Genomic DNA, 27,694 nt, shown 5'->3' with positions numbered 1-27,694 from the left:
CTGAAAGCGACCTTCTCACGTTCATCAACCGGTTCAACCAAATTCATCCTAACATTCAATTTACCTCCCACTACTCCGCCTCCACTGTTACCTTCTTGGATGTGGAAGTCAAGTTACAAAACGGCGGCATCTCAACCAACTTATACCGGAAGCCTACAGATGCTCAGCAGTACTTATCGTTCCGCAGTTGCCATCCAAGGCATACTAAGTTAGCCATACCTTATAGTCAGGCATTGCGCTACCGCAGAATATGCACTAACGATGCCGAACTAGACAACCATCTCCAACGACTAGAACAAACCTTCATTGATCGTGAATACCCGGACAAACTAGTTAAAGACGCTATAGCCAGAGCAAGATCCACAGATCGCCAACAACTGCTCCAAAGATCTCGTCGAGCCAATGGAGATTCTGCAGTAAATCTCACTGTCACATTCAATGGCAGCGTTCCTAACATTAGCCGGATACTCAACCGCCACTACACAATTCTTTCACAATCTGATCGGATGAAGGAAATATTCTCACAGCCACCGCGCGTAAGTTATCGCCGGGCGCGGAACATCCAAGACAGACTAGTAAATGCCAAAATTAACAAACTTCCAGAAAATAACATTGGTTGCCACCCTTGTAATGCAACTAGATGCCAAATTTGTAAATCAATGCATGCCGTTAACTCTGCAGAAAGTACCAATTCTAATTATCGGGTCAACATTAACGGCGACTTTAACTGTAATTCTTCCAATGTTGTCTATCTTCTTCAATGCAATGAATGCAACGCCCAATATATCGGACAGACAGCTACTTCATTTAGAACGCGATTCAATAACCACAAATCTGACGTCGCGAAGAAACCTAATCTGCCAGTGTCGCGCCATTTCAGTAAACCAGGACACTCAATCACCAATATATCTATTTTCATTCTGCAGTCAGGCTTTCGTTCCCAGCGGCTCAGGGAACAGCGCGAGTCCTATCTCATTCATAAATTCCAGTGTCAGATAAACGAAGATCCAGGAATCCTTTCTACCATTCGCAACCTGCATTCCTAACCCAGCACAATACATGCACTCTTTTGTCTCTTTTTCAGGCTCACGGGTATTTCCTCAAGGTCCTGCTGCACAGACCCGGTCATTCCCCTTTCACTTAGTCACCAACCTATGTTAGTCATGACAAAAGCGCATGCGCTGCTCTCTTTCCCTTGTACATAACCCTCTCCCATATATAAAGCTTGTTCTTGTTACCAAACCCCAGTCCCGTCGAAGGCAGCGCTGACTGCCGAAACGTCGACCCCTATCCCTATATGTGTTAATAAACTCCCCTTTGTGTTTTCCTGTAAGCTCTTTGTCGTCTTCTCATTTTTCCTGATTATTTCATTCTCGTGGTCAACCGCCCTCCTAAGCTTCTAATCTATATATATATATATATATATATATATATATATATATGAGCGACCCCTGGTTTGCCAATTCCTAACGATGCGCAGCTACCCAGAGCTGACGAGCCGCAAACACGGCGAAACACGTGTCCTCTGGTGCTGTCGCATCGTTCCATGAGCATCTGTTTCTGTGCGTGCAGCAATTTTGAATTTCAAACACGTCTAGTGCCATTTACTTGTTTCTTTAATGGCCTTTTTCCCTCATTATAATTCACTGGCTTGCACTGTTGCATTGAGGAGTGCTCAGTCACCCTCCCATGTGTATGTCGCTCGCTGAGCGACCCCTAGTTTGCCAATTCCGAACGATGCGCAGCTATCCAGAGCTGACGAGCCGCAAACACGGCGAAACACGTGTCCTCTGGTGCTGTCGCATCGTTCCATGAGTATCTGTTTCTCTGCGTTGCAGCCATAGAAGCCATCTTAATCTGTAATTTTGAATTTCAAACACGTCTAGTGTCATTTACTTGTTTCTTTAATGGCTTTTTCCCTCATTATATATATATATATATATTTGCTGCGTATTCTGCACAAAGTAGGGCACACTGCACATTTCGCGTTCTAAACAACAAAACGTTAACCAAGCAGATTCCTTTTCTAATTGTTGTCTCTTCTCATTTATTAGTCTGCACAACAGCTAGGGTCGACCGCGTCCAGCCGCTTCCAGAGCAGCTCAGTGAAGTCGTGTTACTTGTAATAGGAAACCCCAGCTGGTCATTCTGCGCGAGTTTTCCTGCGCTTATGCAGGAGACGTTTTTTTCCTACACGCGGAGAGTTGTGGAAACCCATTGTCTCTGATACGACAGAATATTATGCGGAACAATGAAACGGGATAATTCTTGCAACGGAAGCATGGCTACCACGAAGGGTAGCTACATAATGTCGCACGCACAACGCGACTTTGTCAAAACAGTAATGAGACCACTGGCAGTCTGTAGCTCTGAAGCTTTCCTGTCGCTTCACCAAGGCTATTTACTGAGGACTTCCCTCCCACGCGAAGTCCAATAAACACTGAAAAATACTGAAAAATTCTTCAAAATATGATACTGTAAGTACCAAGGTCAGATGGTGATGGTGATGTGATGTGATAAAGAAAAATAATATACCAAAGCCAGAATTTACGTAGAATGTGATATAGTACAAGCATAACCAGATAGGATGGCATATACACAAGCTAGCTGGTGGACGAACTCTATCATACTTGAAGCCCGAGTCTGGACAGAGCACACACACGAGGACGGTAGAGTCTGAGTCTTGAGTCTCGTGTGTGTAGGTTTGCCCTGCCCAGACTGAGGCTTCAAGTATGATGGAGAGCAATCTAATTATTAGGGTAGAGTATTAAGTACCAGACGACACCCACCCTTAAAGATGCATTGAAGACAGTATCGGCCACAACCACAGGCAAAAAGCACTTTTTTTTAGCTTGGCAGCTACACACTAATCGCTGGTAACAGCAATTGTATTTAATGGTTATATCCGAGAACCTTACACGAAATGTTGTCATTCTATTACAGTACGAGTTATACCTCTGTCAGCTGTCTGTGTTTGTCTGTTATACCCCAAACTCACTTCACTTCTCTTCGGCTGACAAAGTGTGCCTCGACGGCAGGCTTTGTGGCACAGGTAAAATTATTGAGAAAAAGTGAGGAGTCCCGACATCACAATATTTTTAAACAAGTATTTTCAACAGCGTGTCTATTTTGTTTAAGTACATTGTGAGATGGTGGCAAAAAAACGTGTGATTACTCTCGTTAATAGCCTAACTGAACTTCGCGGTCTCGGCGATCTGGCGGCGGCCATTTTTGTTGTGGCACATGTTTGAGGCCAATTAGTTTAATGTTGGAAGAAGATTAGCAGGAGGTGTTTCTAAATCAAAGAAAAACGTTCTCAGGAAGGTATTGTGGCGCACGCCTAAAAATTTTGCCAACGTTTATTCTTATCTATAGTATTTGCCATCACTGCGTAAGTGACACTTTCTTAAGTCGTGTAGCAAGCACGTAGTGAGAGTGACATTCGCTGGTTGGAGTGCACTACACGAAAATGACACTAAATCATCGCGTGTGACAGGGGTATAACACCATACGTTAGTCACCGAAGACGATAATGCCGTTTTTCGTGCCCGTGTGGCTCGGGTAACCTACCCTGAAACATTCCTGCCCTGAAAAAAAAACTGCCGAGAGGTAACCTACCCGAGCCACGCGGGCACAAAAAATGGCATTAAAGTCTCGAATGAGATTATTTACGAAGCTTATGCTACACGTCATGTTCTAATGACATTAAACGCCATGATGTCGCTGCGGCCAACTCGCTACGCTACTTCAAAAAATTAAACCTATAGTTAAACATCTTGAAAATGCACGTAATATTCTGAAATATAACAACATCAAATGGGTCTTCGTGTGGAGCAGTTCTGTTGTGTTCGTTTATTGGACTCGAGCAACTCGAGAGCCGATAGAGTGGACTCTTGCTGGGCGAAAATGCCCTGGTGCGGCTCTCGTAACGTCATCGCCCTAGCAGTGACTCCTGTTCTAAAATTCGAGGAATCAACACTAGAGGTGCTCGAGAGTCAACTCCCAGCGACTCTCTTCTCGATACGAGTCGCCGGAGTCGGTGACGTACGATGACACTCAGACGACACGACTCCGACTCGCGGGCCGCGCGAGTTGAATAAACGAACACAACCCTAATGTATTTGAATAACATGGTCCGTTAACATATTTGCGAACCGGTTCCCAATCGAAAACAAGCAACAATATGGCGGCACCTCAAATTCTTTAGCTGTTGTCGATGAAAAATTATTTGAGAAAGCTCAAATTTATCAAATCACATTGTGTTGTACAGTAGAAAGTGGTTTTTTTTTTGTTTTTACGAACTAACATTGTACACTGCGCTAACAATAGGAGCGAGAGTAGGCATTTCATGGGCGAATGAGTTGTGGCGAACTCAGTGAGCAGAAAATGGCAAATGCAAATGTCATTATAACTGTCCGTGTGGCACCGCACGAATGAAATCACAACTTAACTCAGCAAGCACTTCATTTCATTTTTCGTGCCCGTGTACAATTGTATGCAAATGTATGCACTTGTCTCAACGTGCAGGGATACCCAGGCACTTTGGAGTGCAAAACATATTTCTAGTGATGGGATTGAAAAATTGTACGTAAACGTCACGTACAAACGTGCGTACGTACGTGCACGTAAACGTCTGAACAAACTAAAATGGTAATATGGGGAGCGACGAGTGCTCTCGGTCGCTCATCGATGCCAATATAATGCTCACGTGACCACTTTTCCGAGGCACAGAGGAAGGGGGGGGGGGGCAACACCCCACACCGTTAGCCGAAAATGTGTTTTAAAAATGGTAAAAGACACATACACGTACATCTTCATCTTGTACTCTTTTCGCGTTGGATTTACTCCTGAGGAACAGAGAAAAGGTGGTGCTTTATCCCAGGGCCAGCGAAAGCGGGGGAGGTGCAGCCGGGGATGGCGCCCTGGGACCCGCAAGACCCAAGACCCGTCGTAATCATATATAGAAGAAATACTTAGACTATGTTATCGAGAGGTGTGGAGGGGCATTGCCCATCCCCGGGGCCCGTAATTGGTCTCGCTGGCCCTGCTTTATCCGTTCGCAAAAGGTAAATGCTGTTAGCCCCATATTTATCAGACAAATAGATACACGATTTTTCGTTACATTTTGTGACGCACCCTTTATAGTTTACTCGCCTCTATGCGCGTATTCGAATATTTGGATGGCTTCCTTACTTACCTGACACTTCCTTTACGTGGTATTGTTGCTCGAAAACTATAGTGACACAAATAGAGCGTTGATTAAGATGTGTAATATGTTACGCACAGATGTAAGATAGTATATGTCGTTCGCGTGTCCACACGCCTACATATATGCTCAATTATATACAAAGTTTATCCCTGCATTATTGCGAGGCTGAAAAGGTGGAAGAAGCATGGAAATAGTCACTACGCATGAAAGCATGCATTAGGTTATGCAAGGGTCCGTTTCCCATGGCGGCAGCGACGCGTTTCAACTCCCGTGCGTGACGTTCAGCATTTCCGATACTTCTTACGGTACCGTTGTTACGTGACACTAGGCGCGTGTCGACCTACCAACGTGAAATTTCTCCCAACATAGCCAAGCGCATAATGTCATTGTGTGTTCCACATCTCGTGACACACAACCGTATGATTATACTTCCAAGGGGAAATAAAAACACATTTTACGCTCTACGGAACGGAATATTTTTCTCTTATTTGTACGATGTACTAACGACGGCCGCGGAGAAACCGGAGATCATTTTTATGCGTTATCGCAGCCAAGATATTTAATACAACGTGGTACAACTTGTAATGCGTTCTTACTTCCAAGTTTGCTTACGCAGCAACCTGTCTACGTCATCCGCTGTCTAAATATGCCCCTCGACCATCCAATTACACCACATCCTCCTCTACGTCATTCCGCGTAATATAACGTTCCGTGAAACAACTATCGCTGTAAACACACAACTCGACTGCATAGTACGCTCTTCCATCATTCCCGATTATGGTTGGCAGCCCAAGCAGCACAATATACTGAAAGTCGAGTGCAATAGGGGTGGACGGTATGTGTCTTATCAATGTTCTCTAGGTTCAAGAGTCTGTTCAAGGTCTTCCACCTACCCGTCCACCCCTATTGCACTGGACTTTCAGTACATTGTGCTGCTTGGGAGGCCTCTTCTCAATCTGTTTAAAAATGGGAGGCATACGACTTTACACTCCCCAAGATGCGTACGTTAACGGTATCATCCTGTGACCTTGAGTGTGTTATGTGGTGAAGTTGTACCAACTCCGGCAGGCGAACACATCACCCCCTCCTCCGTACCTCCTCTGTTTTACCTAGGGATCGGAACCGCAGCTGAACCCGAACTGAAAACCGCTAAAACCCGTTATTTTGCACTTTACTGAGCCGAAATTATTATTTTTTTTATTCCGTGTTAGCGCCGCGAAGCAATTGTGGCTATAAGCGGCGTACAGATGGGGACAGGTGCAGAGAGGACAGCATGAAGGAGTGGGTGACAGGGGGGTGAGTATGCGTCCTGGGCCGACTTCAGGGGGAACTGTGCCGACATTGGTCTGGAACATCTTCGGGAAACCTGAGACAGCACAGCCGGTGGTAGGATTCGAACCCACCACCTCCCAGTCTTCAGCACGACCTTGACTACCACCAACGAGCGGGACGCCTTAACCCGAAATTATTTATTCTATCGCTGAACCGAACCGAAACTGAACCGAAATAAATCTGAAGCGGTTACCGCTTCGGCGAAACAGTTAAGGTGGGATGTTCGCTTCAGCAAGCCAGTCCCACAGTGTTTCTCTTGCAAAGCATATAGCGAAGTTTCAATGGTTCCTCTATGTTTTGAAAATCTTATTTCGATAAAAATCAAGCGCATTCATTCGACAAATTCGCGAGCCGAAACGCGCGTGAACGAGGGTTCAATGTGGTAATGATTTCCTTTCGTTGTACCAAGTTTCCTGGGGCTGTTTGAAGCTGCAGGCTAGAGATGGCAGTTTATAAACTGCCATCTGCAGTTTTTGCTTTTCTGGGACACCTTCTGTGAGGCTCTTGCCCTTCATCACCGAATATATGAATCTAGCACAAAGTACTGTCTCATTCAGGAGCAGAGCTCATTCGCGGCTGTGTATAGTTCCTCAGAAAGTTAACAAAGAAACACATAGCAACTTGCTTGATTCATTCTGAATTTAACTGTCCCGCATTTATTTATTTATTTAGTTGTCAAGAGATGTTGTCGTAAATGTAGTGTTTCGGGCAATCGCAAAATCGCTTCTGGGCTTTCTTCCAAGCAAACACAACGTTCCATTCCGCCAGGTATTACAATCTACACTTTCACTGTGACCCATTAACTTATATGCCGGGGTTATCTACAACCCACTGATAGCTTCTGACGCTGTACTACACTTGCCAGCCAAATTTCTTATTGCAGAGTGCTACTTCGGTGAGAGAAATTTATATTTTGTGTACTTAACACGGCCTAAGTCATGTTTGAATTGTAATATCAGTCAATTAAAATTTTTAGCTTCGGTGAACCGTTTCAAATCGGTTCGAACCTATATATTCTCTCTGCTCTACACACGACCCTGTACCGAACCGATATGACTGAACCCGTACCGAACCCCCCAAAATAACGGTTTTACCATCATCGAAACTTTCTGAACTAAGATTTGTTCTTTGATTTCACAAAGAATTTGCAGGTAAAGCAAGGTATTTATTCCTGCACGCCCGTATTACTTCAAATTAATCCAGTGGTTTTGAACGTTATGACAAGGCTAGCATACGTAGTTTTGCACACTGGTGTATGTTGACAACCAGGTGATATGCACGAGTAGCACTGAACAAAGGAGCAAGCGAGTCGGCGTAATGGACTTGTAGGTACATATTCCTAGTATATTACTAGTATGAGGAGAAAAGCGGACACAGCACGAAAGGACGAGACTCAAACCAGCAATTGAGACACGAATGGCACGTGCGTTACATCGAAATCGTTCATATTCTCCGATACGCCTGTTTAGAGAGAGAACGCGAGAAAAGTCCTTTAATATGGGACTTTCTCGCCACAAATAAATACCTATTCGAACAGAATGAAAACTAGACTTGCTCTAGCTCGCCAGTTAACATCTGGAGGCCAACCACTATATGACAGCGTTATCACTTCTGATTTGAGGATAGCCTTTTTTTTTTTTTTGTGACCCGAACGTGCTATATTCCGTATTCGGAGCGTACAGCACAGAGCAGGTTAAACTGAGACCATGCACGAATCGTTTATCACCATCCTTCAGTGTCATTCAGTGTAATTCAGTGTATACCCATTCAGCAGATGGTGCGGGCGGTAAACGTATATATATTCCCACTGCCTTCGGGGTCACATGTTCGAGGCAGACTGGATGAAATTTGAGTCTTTCACGAACGACACAAAATTTCTTGAGATTTAACTGTTTCTACGTGTACAGAGCTAATGAAAGCCACACATTCTCTCACATGTGCATGACGTATGAGTAGCTAATGCGTTACCTTTTGCACCCATTAGTGTATAGTATCTCTGTTGTAATATACGCTATTTTACGATACAATAACATAAAAAATTGCGAGTATTGCGCACGTTCCATTTCGTGGCGGTATCAGGTTACTTTCTGAAACTCGTAGCAGCGTTAGTACATATTTATTTATTTATTGCTATTTTTATGGTGCCCATGGACAGCAGTTGCCTAGGTGATGGTGCACCACAAATTGAAACACAACAAATAACGTAATAGTGGCACATCTAGAACATAGGAGATACTCAAGTACTGAAATACAGAGTCTTAAATAGTGGTAAGTGAGCAATCAGAACATATTAAAGTCAAGAGAAAATCATACTAGAGTCGTAATAGTAGAGAAAAAAAATCTAAAGTTCGCAAAAATTTCCAAATCGCACTTACGAGAGATATTAAAATTAGCCATAACACGTGACAAAGGACAGCTACCACAATGCCTATCGACATGAAACACGTATGAAATTCTTAGCATGTTAGCTGGGCGTTAAAAGGGACTAGGGAAAGAAGTGCTGGTCAATCAAATCCAGAATGAATTACATTATATAGAAAAACAAAATCGTGACACCAACGATGATGGGACAATGTACAAAGTTTAAGTTTATTAGCAAATGATAGTAGTCGTAATAAGTGCTAATCACGATGTACATATCGTAAAATATTCGAATAAAGCGCCGTTGAACATTTTTGATCATTTGCTGTCGTGAAGCGTTAACTGAATTCCTTGATGTAGAGGCAAATTCTAAGTGAGGTAATACTAGAGTGTGGTATAGGCGAAGTAAACAAGAAGGATCCGAAAATGGCTTCGTAACGCGCGCAATGAGGCCGAGCTTTCTCGTAGCAACAGATGCTATCTTTTCCACGTGTAGATTAAAAGACAAAGATTAATCCAAAAAGACGCCGAGGTCGCGAACGACGCTTTCTCGCCTTATTCCCAAAGGCTGAAGGGTGTACGTGTAATCACACCCCTTAGCTTTTTTTTTTTTTTTGTAAAAGATATCATAATTGTTTTAGCTGCATTCACCGTAAGCAAGTTGTCTGAGGGCCACTGGTGTACAGCAGTATAATGTCGTCTTGGAGGAGATAACAACCATTTGTACGGGAGATCTCACCGGAAACTTTCAGATCATCTGCATATTGGAGAAGGTGTGAGTGCTTAATACAGGCGGATAGGTTGTTCACAAAAATGTTAAACAACAAAGGACCGAGATTTGAGTCCTGCGGCACTCCTGTCAAAGATCTGTATGGATTAGAATAGTAACAGCCTATACGCACATAGTTTACACATATTACGCTACTTTGGAATGAACTAGCGGGTACCGGCATTCCGTTACTCATGATGCCCATCATAGACCATGGGTTGCCAAGATCACGGATGTCCATTATAAATCATAGAAAATCATTCGGGATGCACATCAAGGACCATATGTAGGCAAAATGTTGAGTAAAAAGGAGTGGGCCCGGAAAGAGAGCTGCAATGCAGTCACTAACGGCTCGCCCTCATGTTTTTCAGGTTGGTACGTACCTCTCTTTTCTAAAAGAAGCAATAATGTTATGCTGCTCCTCTTTCCGAGCCCATGGACATGTTTTGCAATTGCCTGTGACTGCTTCTCTGTTGTTAGAATGCTCTTACTGTGTGCGGGAGACGTTGAGGCAAATCCGGGTCCCATGACAAAAGAACAAGATTTCAATTTAGTGCAATGATGATCTTACTCGAAAAGCTTAACGCCGGTCAGGAAACGTTGCTCAAAGAAGTAAAAGCTATCCAGAAAGATCAACAAGAATTTCGAGCTTCTGTAACTAACCTTACTACGCGCGTTGGTAAAATAGAGTCCAGTGTAGCCTCAATGCAATGTAACTTATCGGAAGTTATCAGCACACAGGGTATGCTCTTGTAGAGGAGGTGGTGTCCCTCTACATGAGTCCCGACCGGCGATGATGGTATGCCACGGAGAGGCGATGACTGTGGCCTATCTCCATGGCAGAGGTGGGGAGTAATGCATTACAAAGTAATGCATTACCGGTAATGCATTACTTTTGAGTAATGAGTAATGGTAATGAATTACATTTTGCCAGCAAGTAATGAGTAATGGTAATGAATTACATTTTGCCAGCAAGTAATGAGTAATGGTAATGCATTACATTTCGACTGAGTAATGCAGGGTGGCATTACTCATTACTTTTGTCGAATGTTCATTGCACCACGTGAAGATTGGGAACACATCCAGGATTTTTCAACCCGCCTTTAACAATGAGCTCAGGGCAACAAAGAAATAGAAGGGCCCAGTTCAACAGTCGGCGGTGTGTGTCACGGTATCACCGATTTTCTCCTGTACGCATTTGGAGTAAAGGATAATCAACGAAATAGAAACATAGCCTCTATTAGGGTAACAAGTGACAATTGCTAGTGATTCACTAGTGATTCGCTGTTTTTGGTATGGTACCGTGTTAGTTTCTCTTGTGCTGTCAGAGGTCGTTTTTCTGCAAGGACAGAATTTTAGCGCTGGGCATAGCGAAAAGGCATCGTGGAGCCTGCGGGTAAAGACTTGTCGAATTTAGTGCGTATATCGAGCCAGTTAGTTGCGATGGGAGACATTTTACGGTTCGGTGCAAGCTATAAGAATCGCAGCCTATAGAATCGCTAGATGGGTTCCCGAAAATGAAGAGACTGTTCGTGCAGTGCAACACAGAAATTCAGTCATTCGCTTCCGCTGAACGAGTGTTCAGTACGGCAAAAAATGTCCTGTCGCCGAAGCGGGCAAGGCTAGCGGATGACAACTTTGAGCGTTAACTCCTACTATGCTGCAATAAATCTTATCAATAGTTTTTGCCTATCAGCCTCGCTTCTGTCGGGATTTAGTAGCACCGATTTGGGGGATACTCGGGTGGCTATTGCCTATAACAAAAAAAGCGAGGAGGAAAACTTATGCATAGCATCTTTGAGGCTTATGCCCTAAAATGTAAATGTAATGCCAGAGTAATGCCATTACTTCGTTGAAGTAATGGCATTACTAATGCATTACTAACATCGAAAAAGTAATGAGTAGTGTAATGCATTAGTTTTTTATACAAGTAATGAGTAATGGTAATGCATTACAAAATAAAAGTAATTTCCCCATCTCTGCTCCATGGCCGCGCCGGTGGAACTGAGAAGCGGGTGCTCAAGGCGCGTGTCCATCTTCGTCATTGTCCACCGGCCGCTACACTCTCAGCCATCCCATCAGACATGGCTTCGCTTAGATCACGCATTGATAACCTCGAGAGCAGGTCCAGAAGGGACAATCTGGTGTTCTATGGTATTGAAGACGCTAGTAATGAAACATGGGCGGAATCAGAGGAAAAAATTAGAAAGCTGTGCCAAGATAGCCTGGATGTTGTGGTCTCAGCTGAGCATGTCGATAGAGCCCATCGCCTAGGACGTTTTCAGGAGGCAAGGACACGTCCAATAATCGTGAAGTTTGCTAACTTTAAGGTTAAGGATACCATTCTAAGAAACTCTTATAAGCTAAAGGACACTTGTAAAGCCGTGTCTGAGGATTTCACTCCCGCTGTCCGGACTGCCAGAAAGAACCTGATTGCCTTCGGACGCTCGCAGGGCTAACCTTTTCGCCTCCGTTTCAATAAGCTGCTGGTTGGTAGCAAGTGTTATATGTACGACGAGGAAACACAACTTGTTCGAGAGGTCCCAAATATGGAACCACGGAGCTTGCTGTCTCGGGAAACGAACCCAGTTTCAGCCGCAACGACTAGCATTAGCAATCACTGAATGTCACTAGTTCCTTGTCTCGTCACTGTAGTTTGTCACTTATCTTTTCAAATATTAGAAGCATTGTACCCAAGCGTGAAGACCTGTTATCTCTTATGGGAACAACGGGAGCTGCTATTGTTGTTCTGACCGAGACATGGTTAACACCTAACGTGCATGATGCTGAAATACTGCCGGGTTTTAGAGTATACTGTTATGACCGTGTTGAAAGGCGTGGTGGTGGGGTGTTGCTTGGCATCAAAAATGAAATACCATCTCGCCCCATTGACGTCCCTGGGAACATTGAGATGGTATGGTCTTTACTTGGTCACTCCCACAACAAGATACTTATTGGAGTTTGTTACTGCCCGCCTGATGATGTTTGTCTTGTCGCTGAGCTTCATAAAGCCCTTGCCTTTCTGAAAAGCAGTTTTCCATCTCACAAAATAATGCTTTTCGGTGACTTCAATTTCCCCGATATCGACTGGAATGACGTCTATAAGCCAAAAGCCTCCGTGATTTTGTCTTCCGATTTCTGTGATCTATGCGTGTTATTTGGTCTGCAGCAGTTGGTCACCGAGCCTACGCGCATTTCTGTAACCTGTCAGAGCATCCTTCATTTAGTGCTTACCACGTCGCCAGAGCTATTTTCTCCAGTAGTAATTTTTGGTGGCCTCAGCGACCACAGATTCATACACACCTCCATAAAAGTACCCTATACTGAACGTAAGAATATTAAATTCGATATAGTGGACTACAACAAAGCGAATTATGACGCCATAAACAGAGAGCTAGGTACGTTTTTCGATGAGTTTGTCCGCCTGTTTCCAATGCGATCTGTTGAGGATAATTGGTGTGCCTTCAAAGCTGCTCTTAGCAATCTAACTGAGAAGTACATACCCAAAATTACAATTCGGTCATCCCAGAACGCTCCCTGGTACGACCGCTCGTTGAATCGCTTGGCCAACAAAAAGAAGCGTGCGTACCGCAAAGCGAAGACACGCAAAAGTGACTCTGCCTGGAAAACGTACAGGGTAGCCGCAAAAGAGTATACCCTTGCCGTTAAAAAATGCGAAGCGCACGTTTTTCAGCGTGACCTTACCTTCTCTCTTAAATAATAACCCTAGAAAGTTCTGGAAAATTAACAACCCAAGTACGGACTCCCATATACAATTAAAAGGTAGCTCTGGTGACGTGCTGCCCTTAGAGCAAAGTGCCGCCTTACTAAACAACTATTTTTCTTCTGTGTTTGTTACTGAGAGAACTTTTGATGCTTCAGGTTTACACATGCTAGGCACTGTTATAATGCCCAGTATCACCATTGACCATCTTGGTGTAGCTAAGCTTATCAACTGCACCCGTTCTTCATCATCACCCGGTTTGGACAACATTAGCCCCAAAGTACTCAAGAATACGTCACCAACATCTAGTCGGATTTTGTCTCTCATCTTCAATCAGTCCCTTCTAACCGGTCAGTTTCCGAACTATTGGTGTGTCGCCAAGGTTATCCTTATATTCAAAAGTGGTGATACCTTCGCCCCCTCGAACTACAGGCCAATCTCGTTAACTAGCATTCCCTGTAAGTTGATGGAACATATCATATACTCGAACGTCGCCCGGCATCTCACTTCAATTAACTACTTCTAGTTCCAACATGGGTTTAGGAAGGGCTACTCATACGAGACGCAGCTAGTTGAGTTCATACATGACATCAAAAGTTGTCTCGATTCAAGGGAATGCATGGACGTCATCTTCCTTGTTTTTCAAAAGCATTCGACACTGTGCCTCATTCTCGTCTCTTGGCTAAGCTCTCAACACTAAACCCCGACCCCTTTGTTTTATCCTGGATGAGAGCCCTCTTGGCGGACCGGAAACAGGCAGTTTTCACTAACAACACTCTATCGAACTTCACTTCCGTAACATCAGGTGTACCTCAGGGATCCGTTCTTGGCCCTTTATTGTATCTTGTTTATATAAATGACTTACCTAGTGTCTTAGTAGTATCGTTCGACTTTTTGCGGATGACTGTGACTTATATAGGAAGATGGCGTCTAGTGCAGACCATGATCTTAGGAGGATTTGCTCGCGGTGGGGGGGGGGGGGGGGTCCCGATGGTGTAACACTTTGTCCATATCTCTCAACATCACAAAGTGCAAGGTCATGTCCTTCTCACTTTCCCCTTCACATGTCTCTTCATCTTATCAGCTACACGGCTCCCAGCTGTTATGCGTTCCCACGTATAAATACCTAGCCCTGCATTATAGTTTCAACAATGCGTTGGTCCCTGCATATTGATAAGATTGTGTCTGAGGCAAACAGGACCCTGGGATATCTTCGCCGCCATCTTGCACTTGCTCCGCCTCACATCAAATTCCTATCTTATCGAGCGTTCGTACTACCCAAATTAGAATACGCCTCTGCTGTTTGTGATCCACCAGGAGTATTTGATACATGCCCTGGAATCAGTTCAGAACAGGGCCGCACGCTTCATCACCTCCAATTATTCATCGGATTGTAGCGTCTCGGGACTAAAACAAGACCTTGGCATTGACCATCTCACATTCAGACGAACGGTCTCCCGTCTGTGTCTTTTCCATAAGTTATTCTATAACAGAAAAACTCGTGATCGTCTCCCCCCCCCCCCCCCCCCCCTGCGGAATACGTCTCTTCACGTCACGACCACGCTCACAAGATCAGAACCCCACAATGTCATAATAATTCTTTCATGTAGTCCTTCATTCCTAAAACAATTCGGGACTGGAATCACCTGCCGGAGTTGCTCATTTTCATGCAAGACCCTGCCCGCTTTAAGGCTGCCATCACCCAACACTACAAAACATAGTCTATGTCTCATGATCGCTCCTGCGTCACTTTCCACCACCTCTTTTTTTCTTTTATTTTCTCACCTCGACCGTCTTTTCCTTTTGTATTCATCCAGTGTCATTTCGAAGTGAGTACTGCGCATCTATTCTGTTGTATATTGGTTGTATATCTGTTGAAATATTTTTTGCTGTTTGTTTTTCCTTTTTTTGCATGCTTGGCTTGCTTGTCTTTCTCCTTGTTTATCTCTTGCCCCTCCGTTGTGTAATACCCCCTTGGGGGTCCTCAACGTATGGAAATAAATACATAAATCATGGTGAGGATGGCATAGACGCAGGCCAGCTGGTGGACGAGATCCACGGAGAACACAGCCTGAGCTTGGGCAGCAAACAAATAAGGATAGCACAGACGTCGGCACTCATGGTGCCCATCGTAAACATCATTCCATTCACCATCTTATGATGGTGAATAACGTGATGTTGACTGACGGACTGTGTTCTGGTACGTTGAATGACGGGCAATGGTACGATAAGTCACGATGCTGATGTTCGGTGACGAGATATGATGGGCTATGATGTTGACTGGTTATGATATTGAATAACGCCATGATGTTAATCGGTTCTGATGTTGATGTGATGCGAATGGCCGTGGCCAAGACAAGGCAGCGAAAAAAAAGGGGGGGGGTCACCTCAGTGCTCCTTTAATGCTGCAATCTCTGTATGTGCGGACGCTATACAACGTACGTTACGGAAAAACCACGTATCGGACGGCGTGCTTTTTCCGTTTGGCACTGATACCACAGAAGGAGGATGTAAATGACAAAAGGTAAATGAAAGCTTTACGCTTGCATCTTTTCGCTTCCATATTTTGGTGTTGAGCGGATCAGTGAAGTACTGTTTGTTATCGGGCAACCTACATCCATCCAAATACCACCAAAAATCTAGACAAGTGCATGGCACGATAACATCTCGCTGACGATGCCGACATAGCGTCGATATATTACTCGTTCTATGTCCTTTCCACTAGCTAACCGCTAACTAGATGTCTCTAACGAGAACTGTATTAGGAACGAAAGGCACGCGACCGCTCTTTCTCCGCTTTGAAATGAAGAGGGCGGACGCATTCGGCGATTAAACTGGTGCGTTACGAAATAAGCGATTGTTCCCACTGTATAATGAAATGCAGTCGAACGTTGAGGCGACCTTCGCGCGCAAGTCCGGCAGCCGTGTACTCCCCCTTCCACGAAGTTTGTTCGAACGCGCCAGCCTTGAAGGGAGGATGGATACCCCAATGAGACGATCGTGCAACATTCACTTAAGAGGGAACCTGTTTCTCTATCACAAGACAGAACACGTGCACCACCACCACGAGGCCACACGTTAACGCCTAGTTTAAAGATGATGATCAATGTTCATCCATCCAGCTGAAATTGGCAGTTCATTTTGACGGTCGATGCTGCATACAAGGTAAACGCGTATCGTTCTACACCCAGAATGCGATCTAGCACAATCCCAAGCGTGCACCTCCAGTCTGGCGCATGTGAGGGTAAGGCCACGTAAGCCTCATTTCAGTTGACAATCGAACCCGTAGGACGATTCCGTCCGCAGGATAAGTTTGGGACCAAACGCATAGTAAGAAGAGGATAGACCGCGCGTAAGTTCTGTTTGTGGTCCAGCGTTCGTGTCGGCACGATAGACCCCCAAAACACATGCAGTGCATTATTTGACGGGTGTGTTTTGTCTGCTAAGAGTAAAAAAAGCGTTAAAAGCTGGGCTGGTTGGTCAAACATATACATATCAGTGAAACTTATACACCACAGTGCAGGGCAGATGAGTTTGAGGGCAGATGCATGAGGGCAGATCTCATCTGCCCTGCTCAGTGCCCAGCGCTGTAGTGCACTACAGTGCCTGGGCACTGCTGGCCTTTCATGTGCCCTACGCTGGGGAGTATCAATTCTACTGATTTGAAGAGTAAAAAGTACTTCGTGATGCGAACATAATCGTTTAACATGCAGCATGAAGCCGTGTTGGTTAAGTTGTGAGGCAAAGCCTATACCAAAAGGTTCTCCCGTTGTCCCCTACACTCCAAAACAGACCGCACGACACGATCCTAGCGAGCGTGTTTTGCGGTGAAGCTCTGTGTTTAGAGTATACATATACCTACTTTCTGGGATTCACCCTATCTTGCTTCTTGAACAATGAAACAAGAGAAGCATCCTTTGTACCTGAGCTTGTATAGATGAGCGCGGGTGCGGGTATACCTGCGATTATACCCACAGATACCCGCGCAGTTTTGCGATTTGCGGGTAGAAATTCAGTGTCGCTGCGGGTTAAATGCCGGTGTACCCGTAATGTACTCGCGGGTAGTATGGGTATACCCGCATCAGACACCGCGGGCACGGGTGTGCTGTGTGTACGAATTTATTTACCCGCGCTCATCTCGCCACAATGTCACAAGTGTCGCCATAATCAACACGTCCTCTGCAATGGCGAGTGTGTTAATGGTAACGGCATTGTTATGGGTCTACTAAAAAAATAAGCAGTAGTGCCCACGACCAACCGGCCGATTGCACGAGGCGCGCACAACCGGTTCCCCCAAACTTCCCAGAGATCCCATGGGCCGACTTCCTAAGCGAAACAGGCAATTGGCTCCGAACCATTATCGTTCGAAGTGAGCGCGAGTGCGTGTATACCCGCGGTTACCCGCACAATGTTGGATTTGCGGGTAGAAATTCAGTGTCTCTGCGGGTTAAATGCGGGTGTACCAGCAATGCGTCCGCGAAAACCCGCGTTACCCGCACCCAGTGCCTCTTACCACCCTGACTTACTCATAATTTTGGCATTTTTCCAGTTTTCATCGAGAAAGATACCTGCCACAATAAACGTTTTCGCATATCCCATGGCCCTTTGACCTTTCACCGAAGCACCTTTGACCTGTTTTTATCTAAACAAAGCTCGACATCCAACATTAAGCGAAACAGCCCGACCTCTTCGAAATTCCTGTCGTTTCTTTCGGCTCAACTATATCCGGTAACACATAAGCTGATCACCTCACAATATCGCGGTCAGATTGGACCTCTTACCACGTCAGTCGTTTTCCCACGCATACTCTCGAAACAGAACTTGACACGCTCAGAACTAACCGTCATTATGGATGGTATCAGTTTGGTTTCTGATTCGTTTCGCAGTTTTGCTGCTTGCGAGTAGGTATTCGTCCCATCAGACCACGTAGGGAAGTTCGGCTGCCCCCTCTGGTTTTGATAATACAAACATACGCAGAGCATTGTAATTTCTAACAGGGATACCGAAGTGGCGAATCACGGGCCGTTGACAGAGCGATCATGTTTATGGCACTGAATCGATTAAACGCATCGTTGGTGCTGTTGCATGCGATATGCTGACAGAATGAAACAACCAAATGTGCGCTCAACCTGCGCATCGACCAGGGGATTTTGCGAAAGGAATGGTACCAGTGTGACAGCACAAAATATATGCCCTCCAACGATGCATACTCTCGAGGATTGTGGCAACACAAACCGCAACAAATAGTTTAACATGCACCTCGAAGCGTTAACTCCGGCAACCGCCATTTCATTTTCGGTTCAGGCACGGTTCAATTTCCAAATGGCGGATACGATAATTAGAGCTGAGAGTGGGTAAGTAAATTCGCACGCGCACCACACCCGCAACCCGCGGTGTGTGATGCGGTATACCCGAACTACCCGCGGACCCAGTGCGAGTACAGCCGCAGCGTCACAGTAAATAAGGGTGAGGTATAAGTACTGGATGGCCTGCAATAATAGGGAACTGTATTTCGACCTGTGATTGGCTACATACCTCAAGTAGTGGTTGGATCCTGAGGTATATGCAGGTCCCATTAATGGCCAGGCTCCCTTTTAATACACGGCTCTGGGGGGATGTAAACATTGCTTCCAGCACCGTGTGTCGGAGATTTCCGGCACACGTCAAAAGTACCCCAGGTGGTTGAAATCATGATTATTACGCGACTAATTCTGTCGAATCTGTATGAACATAAAGCGGAATACAAAGCAACGCCAAGGTGAACGCCAAGAATAAAAGGCCAAGGATGCCGAAGCTGGCCAAGGATTTCATTTTTCAAACGATCCTCCTCTCCTAGCGCGATAGTTGCAGGCAGCGCCACAGAACTTCACTTCTGTCGACAATGACGGGTACGTTAATGAGACAACGGCCTACATATATCCATAGTATGGAATTGAACGGGAGAAATGATGCTTTGCTTCTCAGCAGTCTAGCAAACCCTCTCGTACATACATCCCCCGGTGAAGGCAAAGTGGGGCTGTCACATCGAGTGTGAAACAATTTATAGTACACACCACATACTCAAAGGGAAAGCAATCTTGAAAATTCCTCAAGGACCATTTACGCGTATAGAAGGCGGTAATCATTTACTGTGACACCCGACAGATAGACTGACTTCCTCCACATCGTCATACTCACATCCATACTCATCAAGGTAATTTTGGACAAAATTACGGTCTTCGAAATTACGAGAAGAAAAGATGAAATTCGTTACATCTGAAAAAACTGGACTGCAATATACTAGGCTGCGAAAGTAAATTTTGCACTTGCTGCACATATCATCTGTTACAGATCAAAGCATTAAGAGCCTGAAAGTTCGTATGCTGGCAACGATTTATAGACTGCGTGGCGCACATCGCTGTCGCTTCGTCGTTCGTTCATTAGGTGTGGCAGGTATATCAGGTGCCTCGATATTGACTCTGCTCGGCAGATTTACATAGGTCGACAAGTATGGGAATCGATCACGCTCCTGTACTGCTCTTGTGCGATTTTGTCGGGCACCTCGCACATGGAGGCTCACGCACTTGGTCATATGTGTCCTTTTTGTGTCTGTGCCTCTCCGTTTCTTTTTGTCATGTATCAGTACCGGCTTGCCTGCAGAATCCTCTCCTTTCACTAGCGACTATTCGCTTCGCTACTGAAAGAGGCTGTGTCTGAGGTACAGAATCTAGACATGTTGAGCGCTGAGCACCTCACGTCACCAGCTAATACGATGCCACTGCCATCAAGTTTCAGATATCAAGCATTAAAACAGAACACGATGTGACGACGTGCTGAACTACGATTGCGAAAGCCAGGACTGCACGATGACTATACAGGAGGTCTGTAGACTCCGCCGCTTCATATACGCCAGCACCAACAACGTCTTGCATGGCGGATCGGGTGGGCGGTAATTCTGTTCAACTTTGTCCCTGTACATTGTGGTGAAACGCCTCTCTTCTCTGTTGTTCAGCAACCCCTTCCGCGCTATGTCGTTGTGCCAAGAGATAGAATAACCTGCTATGGGAGATGATTTCTGAACGGTGCTTTCAAAGCAATATATTCAGCAGCTTCTACCGAACTATACAGTAGGCATGCAGCCCATCACGTCAATAGCAACTCCGTGGTCTCCGTCAACTCTATGATGTGAGGTACTAGGGTATGATGGTGCATGGCTGATTGTGAGGTACCGCAGGACTGGAAGATAGCTAAGGTTATAACTATCCATAAGTCTGGCGATACAGATATTGTGAGTAACGACCGCCCCAGCATATAGCTGACTAGTCAATCCTGCAAAATGCTCGAGCACGTACATTATAAGCTACCTCATGGATTACCTTAAAAGTCGAAGCTTCTTTTTTAGTAACCAGCACTGCATTCGGAGGGGTGTATCCACAACAACCCAACTTCTTGGAACAGTTTATGACCTCACTATAGAATGTTGAACCAGTGCCAGCAGATTGATGTCGCGTGTTTAGATTTTCGTATAGCCTTCTACACCATAACTCACAGCAAGCTATTAATTAAACTATCCGCTACAGGTATAAATGCGAGCATAATTCACTGGATCGCTTCCTACCTATGAAACCGAACCCAGTACCTAATACTGTATTCAAGAATCAAGAGTCAGGGTGTATTCCTGTTACTTCCGGAGTTCCCCAGGGATCCGTTCTGGGTCCTTTGCTATTCTTAATCTTCATCAATGACATAGCTTCTATTGTGTGCCCTCCTGTTACTATTAGACTGTTCGCAGACGATTGTTTAGTGTATAGCTCTGTTGGAAAATGTGAAGATCGGGTATGTCTCTCAACTTGCCTGTATTTTATTTCTAGGTGGTGTTCTGACTGGGGCATGACAATTAACTGAATTAACTATGACAAAATAGTATTCTGTCGCATTACTAATAAAAAGTCATTCCATGAATATGATTATGCTATACAAGGACGAGAGTGACTAATTTCAAATACCTCTGAATCATAATTGATACTCAATTAAAGTGAGATAAACACATAACTGAGATTTGTAATAAAGCCAGGAAAAGACTGTGGATATTAAAGGAAAAAACACAACGCTGTACAACAGGAACTAAGCTTATTACACATTTATCCACCCACTGTTAGAATATCCCAGTGTTGTATGGGATCCCCCACACAACATATAAAGAGGAACAAATTCAAAGAATGGCGGCAAGGTTCATTATGTCTAACTACAAAGGCACTGTATCTGTTACAACCATGCTATACCAACTACAATTAGGGCGATTATCAAAACGTCGCCAGACAGCTAGACGTGCATCTTCTTTTCCATGGTAAACTCAACATTGACAGCAACAAATGCATCCCACGTCCAGATTCATACAGTCAAAGAACCAACCATAATAGGTGCATCAAGACGTATAACGCGCCTCTTGAGGTTTTCAATAGGGAGGTTTAGGATAACGTAGAAGTTTCAAGATAAAGTTTCCCAAAACATGATAAGCCAATCGTCTCATTCCTTTGGAGTGGCTGACATCACGTTGCTGATATCTGATTGACTGACAAAGATACGGAATCGGAGGGCGTTTACGATTTGCTAAAACACCCTATTCACTCGTTTTTTGTTAACGCCATTGAATTTTGGAATAGGCTGCCTCAGTCAGTCATTGACCTTGAGGATAAAAGTAGTTTTATCGAGGCCCTACCTTATTTTTCTGTGATTATATGTACGTGCTTATTAGTTAATATCTTGCATTGCTGTTTTCGTTCGTTTCTGTTTCCCATATGTATCTCTCCCATGCATCCCCCTTGTAACAGCTCTTCAAAGGCTAACAGTATTGTAAATAAATCAATACATAAAATAAATGAATTATTACGAGAAAAGCAAAATTAGACTCGTGGACAGTTCCCGATTTCTTTTAAACACATTTTCGAAGATATGCTGAAGAAATTCGAACTTTCCGCATCATAAAGCGACGTTCTAGGACAGCGTCTCCCAAAGTTCTCGTTGTGTCGGACCCCCAAAATCACTAAATCCATTCGAGGACCCCTGTTAAGTACGAGTCTTGTTGACATAAATAAAGGACGTGAAGAAAGAAAGGGAAAAACAAACAAACAAGACACCGTCATGCAGGAAACGAGAAGGTAGTATATTTCTGCCTTCTTTAGTATCATATATCGTCCCCATCAGAGATTACGTGACTAGCACTCGCCAAAACGGTCTTCGGGCTGTCTTCGATCGTCGCGGACCCCCACGAACACTCTCGGGGACCCCCGGGAGTCCGCGGACCACACTTTGGGAACCACTGTGGTATGATTTGATGTCCATTGCCCTGATACAAGCAAAGTCAAGGTGAAACAGCGCGATAATGACATGCAGTCACGATTTGCACAGATCCTTACAAGACATCAGTACCCTACGAGAGCAGACGGAATATCATTGTTTGACAAAAGCACAATGCTCTTGTAAAAAGGAGTTCACGAGGGACTGCTAATATGCACAGCTATGCCAAGCATTTTAGAAGCTTGTTGTATGGCAGCACAGACTACAAGAGCATCTACTTTTTGGGACATCGTCTTGTATGCCTTGGGAGACGGCGAGCTCTATGGACTCGCATCTTCCGTTCTTCCTTGCCCTCGTCTTCCTCTTTCAGCTTCCACTGCCTCAGGTTGTTTCTTCTTTGTCTCTTCCTGTTGTTTAACGTCAAACAAGTGGCGCTGCTCAGCTCCGAGTGAAGTGTCAAAAATTTAGGAATATACGATTTTTACAACGATGCGCGCTCCACCAAGCGCGCGGCGCAAAGCGGCATGGGAGCTTTGAAGGACACTGCTCCGTCCTCTGCTTCGGTTATGATTTACGGCGCACACCGGGAATGTTGTTGTTCTTCTTCTTCTACCCCCGTCTCTAGCCGGGCTCGGGAAAGGCGCAGGTGCTCTTTGTTCTTGAGCGATTAACTCTTCCTTCCTTCCTTTACTCTGTGTGGCAGGTCTTCCGCTCTGATGCCAATACAGATTCCTTCCTTTGGTAATTCGGACTACCTCCATAGGTAGCTCTCCTGCTTGATGACAATACACACCTTCGGTAATTCGGTCGACGGGGCAGTACCGCTTGCGCTGCTGTTCCGGGAAAGAATTTTATTCTTTCGGTAATTCGGTATCCTCTGGTCTCCCTTGAAATCCGCGTATTGATCTTTCGCATTTGGGGCCAGATCTTTCGCGGTGGAGGGATGCGAAAGGGAGCCGGTCCTTCATATATGGAGAAGCTTAGGGCCCCTTGATAATGCGGTCCGCCCCTGGGTGGGCCGTGTCTTTGACTGGTAAGGCCGATAAAAAGGTCGACGGGGCAGTACCGCTTGCGGTGCTGTTCCGGGAAAGAATTTTATTCTTTCGGTAATTCTCAAAGTTCTTTGTAGGGAGCGTGCGGTGCTTGGAGCAGTTGAGTTTCACCGTCGCTGGATGACCTCTGACATCCTTTTCAGGGTGGACAATAGCAAGTTCCATGTCAACCTATGAGCTACCAACTTGCAGCTTTCCAGTGGCATGGACTGTTGCATGGCGAAACGGACACGTATAGCTATCTCTGAACAGCCTTAGTCGCTGGGCGAGAGTTGGTATTCAGAATGTTGTTCGAGTCTGTTTGAGATGCTACAGGAAGCCTGCCCCTGTGGCCGGCCTTCCATTTGATGCCAATACACTCTCTTCAGTTGGTGTTCAGAATGTTGCTGGAGTTTGATGCCAATACACTCTCCCTTCAGGTGTGGATTTCTTGCTGCATTGCAGCACAGGGTGGCCGCATCCGTAGTGTAGCAGAAGTGCTAAATCTTGTTCGAGCAGGGGTTCGTCGCGCTCTTCATAGAGAAAGAGCTGAGGTACGTATGTGCTTCACTTTTAGGTGGCCAAGTAGAGTGTGCCGTTGTCACGTTCGCAACTTTCCGCGAGTATTCGTTCGTTGCATGGTGACGTCCAGCACATATATTAATCTAGAGATCATATTGCTCCAGAGTTGGCATCTATGTAGCTTTAGTTTAGTCCGTGTGAAACGTTAGAGGGAGCCAGTCTGTGTGGCTTGTCTTCCGCTCCGATGCCAATACATGCGAAGACCTGGCACTTGGACGATGGGCACCCAATCCACGGATACCCTTCTTGAGCACAGACGGACTACGCCCGGTTCTGCGTGTCTCTTTTCTTGCTCCTTTTGCAGAGCAACCATGACGGAAAGTGTGGTGACGAAGGCCTCTGTTACATTGGAAGACCCTTGAAGACGCTGTGCCGATGAGAGCCAACAAGCTCGAAACATCCGTCTCCCTTAGGCGTTCTAATGATAGCCGTGGAGGGAGACAACGTAGTGCATGCCTGCTCTTCGTTTTTAGGGCGAGTGCAGTACTATTTTTGAAATGTGATGTGGACAAGCTTGCGCTTGTCCCATCCTGCAGCTGGCAACACAAGACCCTTCCTGCTTTGATTGTGGTCTAGCTCTTGGTACCCCATCCTTGGAGCCTTTGGAGTGCTACGTTTTGCCTTGCTTTTGGTGTAGCTGCTCTTTGCGGGAGGCACACTGCCAATGACAAGGCGTGGGGTCCCAGGTAATGTTGTCTGGAGTAGCACAGTGTCAAGGTAGAGTGCACGGTACCGAAGCGGAGTCTTGTGATGAAATTCGTCAACAACCTGAGCCATGCTTTTGTACGGTGTTGATCGTGGACATCCTTTTGCTGGAGGCTGAAAATTTCCTGATTGCACTACCCCTTTTGAAGGTGCCCTAGTGCAGCGTTTCCCAAACTTCTCGTTTTGTCGGACCCCCAAAACCACTGAATCCATTCGGGGACCGCAGTTAAGTACGATTCATGTTGAGATAAATAAGGGACGTGAAGAAAGAAAATGAAAACAAACAAACAAACAAACAGGGCACCGCCATGCAGGAAACGAGAAGGTAGTATATTTCTGCCTTCTTTAGTATCATACATCAATATCGTCCCCCTCAGAGATGATGTGACCAGCACTCGCCAAAACGGTCTTCGGGCTGTCTTCGATCGTCGCGGACACCCACGAACACTCTGGGGGACCCCGAGGGTCAGCGGACCACACTTTGGGAACCACTGTTCTAGGACATGCTGGTCTGCCTTATGAGGCCTGCACTAAGCATAGACACAACCCGCAATATTTTGGTGATTCAAAAAAGTATCCGGTTTCAACGCTTATAAGCTCATCTGTAAGTGTCAACTGTAGAATGCTGTACTGGAAATCACTCACGTACCTTGCCATTCGTGAACTCGTATTGGAAAATGAAACTATAAATGATTAAAATCGGTAAAAACCATAAAACCGCCAGTACTGGGCAAAAGAAAAAACACACATATAGCACTATAAAGTCACGGTCACGTAAACAATTCCCCAGCAGACCCGCATGTTTGCGATCACCCCATTATCTGGCGTTTCCCGAGTCACGTGATTAAGGTAGGTCTCTAATTTATCATTAGGATACTTTTTAATGTCCTTCATTAACCGTTTAAGGTCACTCGCACAATATCCTCGTATTTCTGATGACTACCTACCGTTCGTGACCAACTAATCGGGAAATATGTTGACAGGAATTTGACGGGCACCGGGAACTGGACAGTGTAGAGGGCCATGAGACGTCGCTCAGCGCACTACTAGTGTCTCGCCAACGTGCTGAACGCCGTCTATCACACATCAGTATAGATGTGAGAGAAAACGGCGACGCGCCTGTAAGGTCCTCGTTTGTCGATCAAAATCTTCCATCGTGAAGACAGTGTCCAAAATAAAACTAGGAACACACACACACACATATAAATAAAAACAAAATGCCGTTGACATTTTCACAGTTGTTAACATAGATCAGATGATTGAAGTCAGTGACGACGGAGGGCTGGTCATAATTAATCGAAATGGAGTGCCCACAGAAAACACGGACTTGTCGTGTCTTCGTTGATGGTGTTAAGTGTTTTGCTGCCCTCAGTCTGATGTGTGCTCCACTTCACTGGCTACCAAACTTTGCGAATGAATAATGGCAGTTGAAGAAAAGGCACCAGAAGTGGGATTCGGACCGACACCCTCTGATTGCCGGTCAGAGATGCTACCTATTACACAGCATGCTAGCTGCCCACTCTTCAACGTACCAAGCTACTGCTGGTGCCTTTTCTTCAACCGCCATCATTCAATTGAAGTATGCAACTGGTCGTTGTGTTTGTGCTTCTCTGTTTAACTGCCTCATCCACTGTTGCGGGGAACAGAGCAAAATTTGTGTTTGTGCTTCTCTGTTTAACTGCCCCATCACCCTAAGTTGCGGGGAACAGAGCCAAAATTGCCCGATGCTGCGCATGCGCTCTCAGCATGCTGATAATGTCGTTTAAAATTGATGCTAATGTATTCGTATCATTGCTTACTTATCACTATATGACGACATTCAAAAGTTGGTGTGGAGCTTAGGAACGTTAGCACGAGCATTCAGGGGTTCTCATGCTCGGAGGATTTGAACAGCTTACAGTGCAGTGATTTTGTTTCCAGGAACAGGAACCATATTTCAGATATTTTAATAGAGCACTTTTCATCGTTTAATAGGATATACTAATGAGAAAACCGATGATCTTGTAGGGTACAGGGATGACATTCTTGGGCATCTCCTATACTCGAGTAACAGGTGATATTATTTCAATGACAAAGCACGCGTTATTTACCTATGGAAGACGCATATTTGCGTCTCCAATGCTTCAGCGACACCGTCAAGTCATTATGCGAAATTTTCCATCGAATTTAACTTTCTACAGCGCGTGGAATTTTCTTTCGTACCATCTAGTCTAGCTGAATGTGTTACGCACTTACATCATGAAGCCCAGTAATCGCAGCAATCTGGCAAAAAGGTTTAAAAGAAATCTACTATAACAGCCTTAACGGACTTCACTGCATCCAGGTCTAGCCACGATTAATGAAGCAGCGAAAAAGGCACGCACAAGCCACGTTGATCGGATCGGAAAGTAGAGCAAATGGAGTGGGGGGGGGGGGGGGGGGAGTCGAGTCCCATGAACCCGTTAAATGTCTTCCCACTGTAGATGAAACAGTATCAGAGCTGTGCCATTTCTTGCGAACATGACAATTAAAACCGTGATGATGCCAGAGCCCGCACAGTTGTGTTCCCTCCTTTTCACAGTGCGACTAATCGACGGACGTCACACATTGTACCTAATGAATACGGTCACTGCAAGCACTGATACCAGCGGTTCCTGCTGTGCCCACCACTGTTTCTACAGGTATATAATGTTCGTATATTATTAAGACCTTGATTGCGCTCGCTT

This window comes from Ornithodoros turicata, chromosome 1 (assembly GCF_037126465.1).
Source record: "Ornithodoros turicata isolate Travis chromosome 1, ASM3712646v1, whole genome shotgun sequence".
Lineage (NCBI taxonomy): Eukaryota > Metazoa > Arthropoda > Arachnida > Ixodida > Argasidae > Ornithodoros > Ornithodoros turicata.
Note: the sequence above shows the minus strand (reverse complement) of the source record.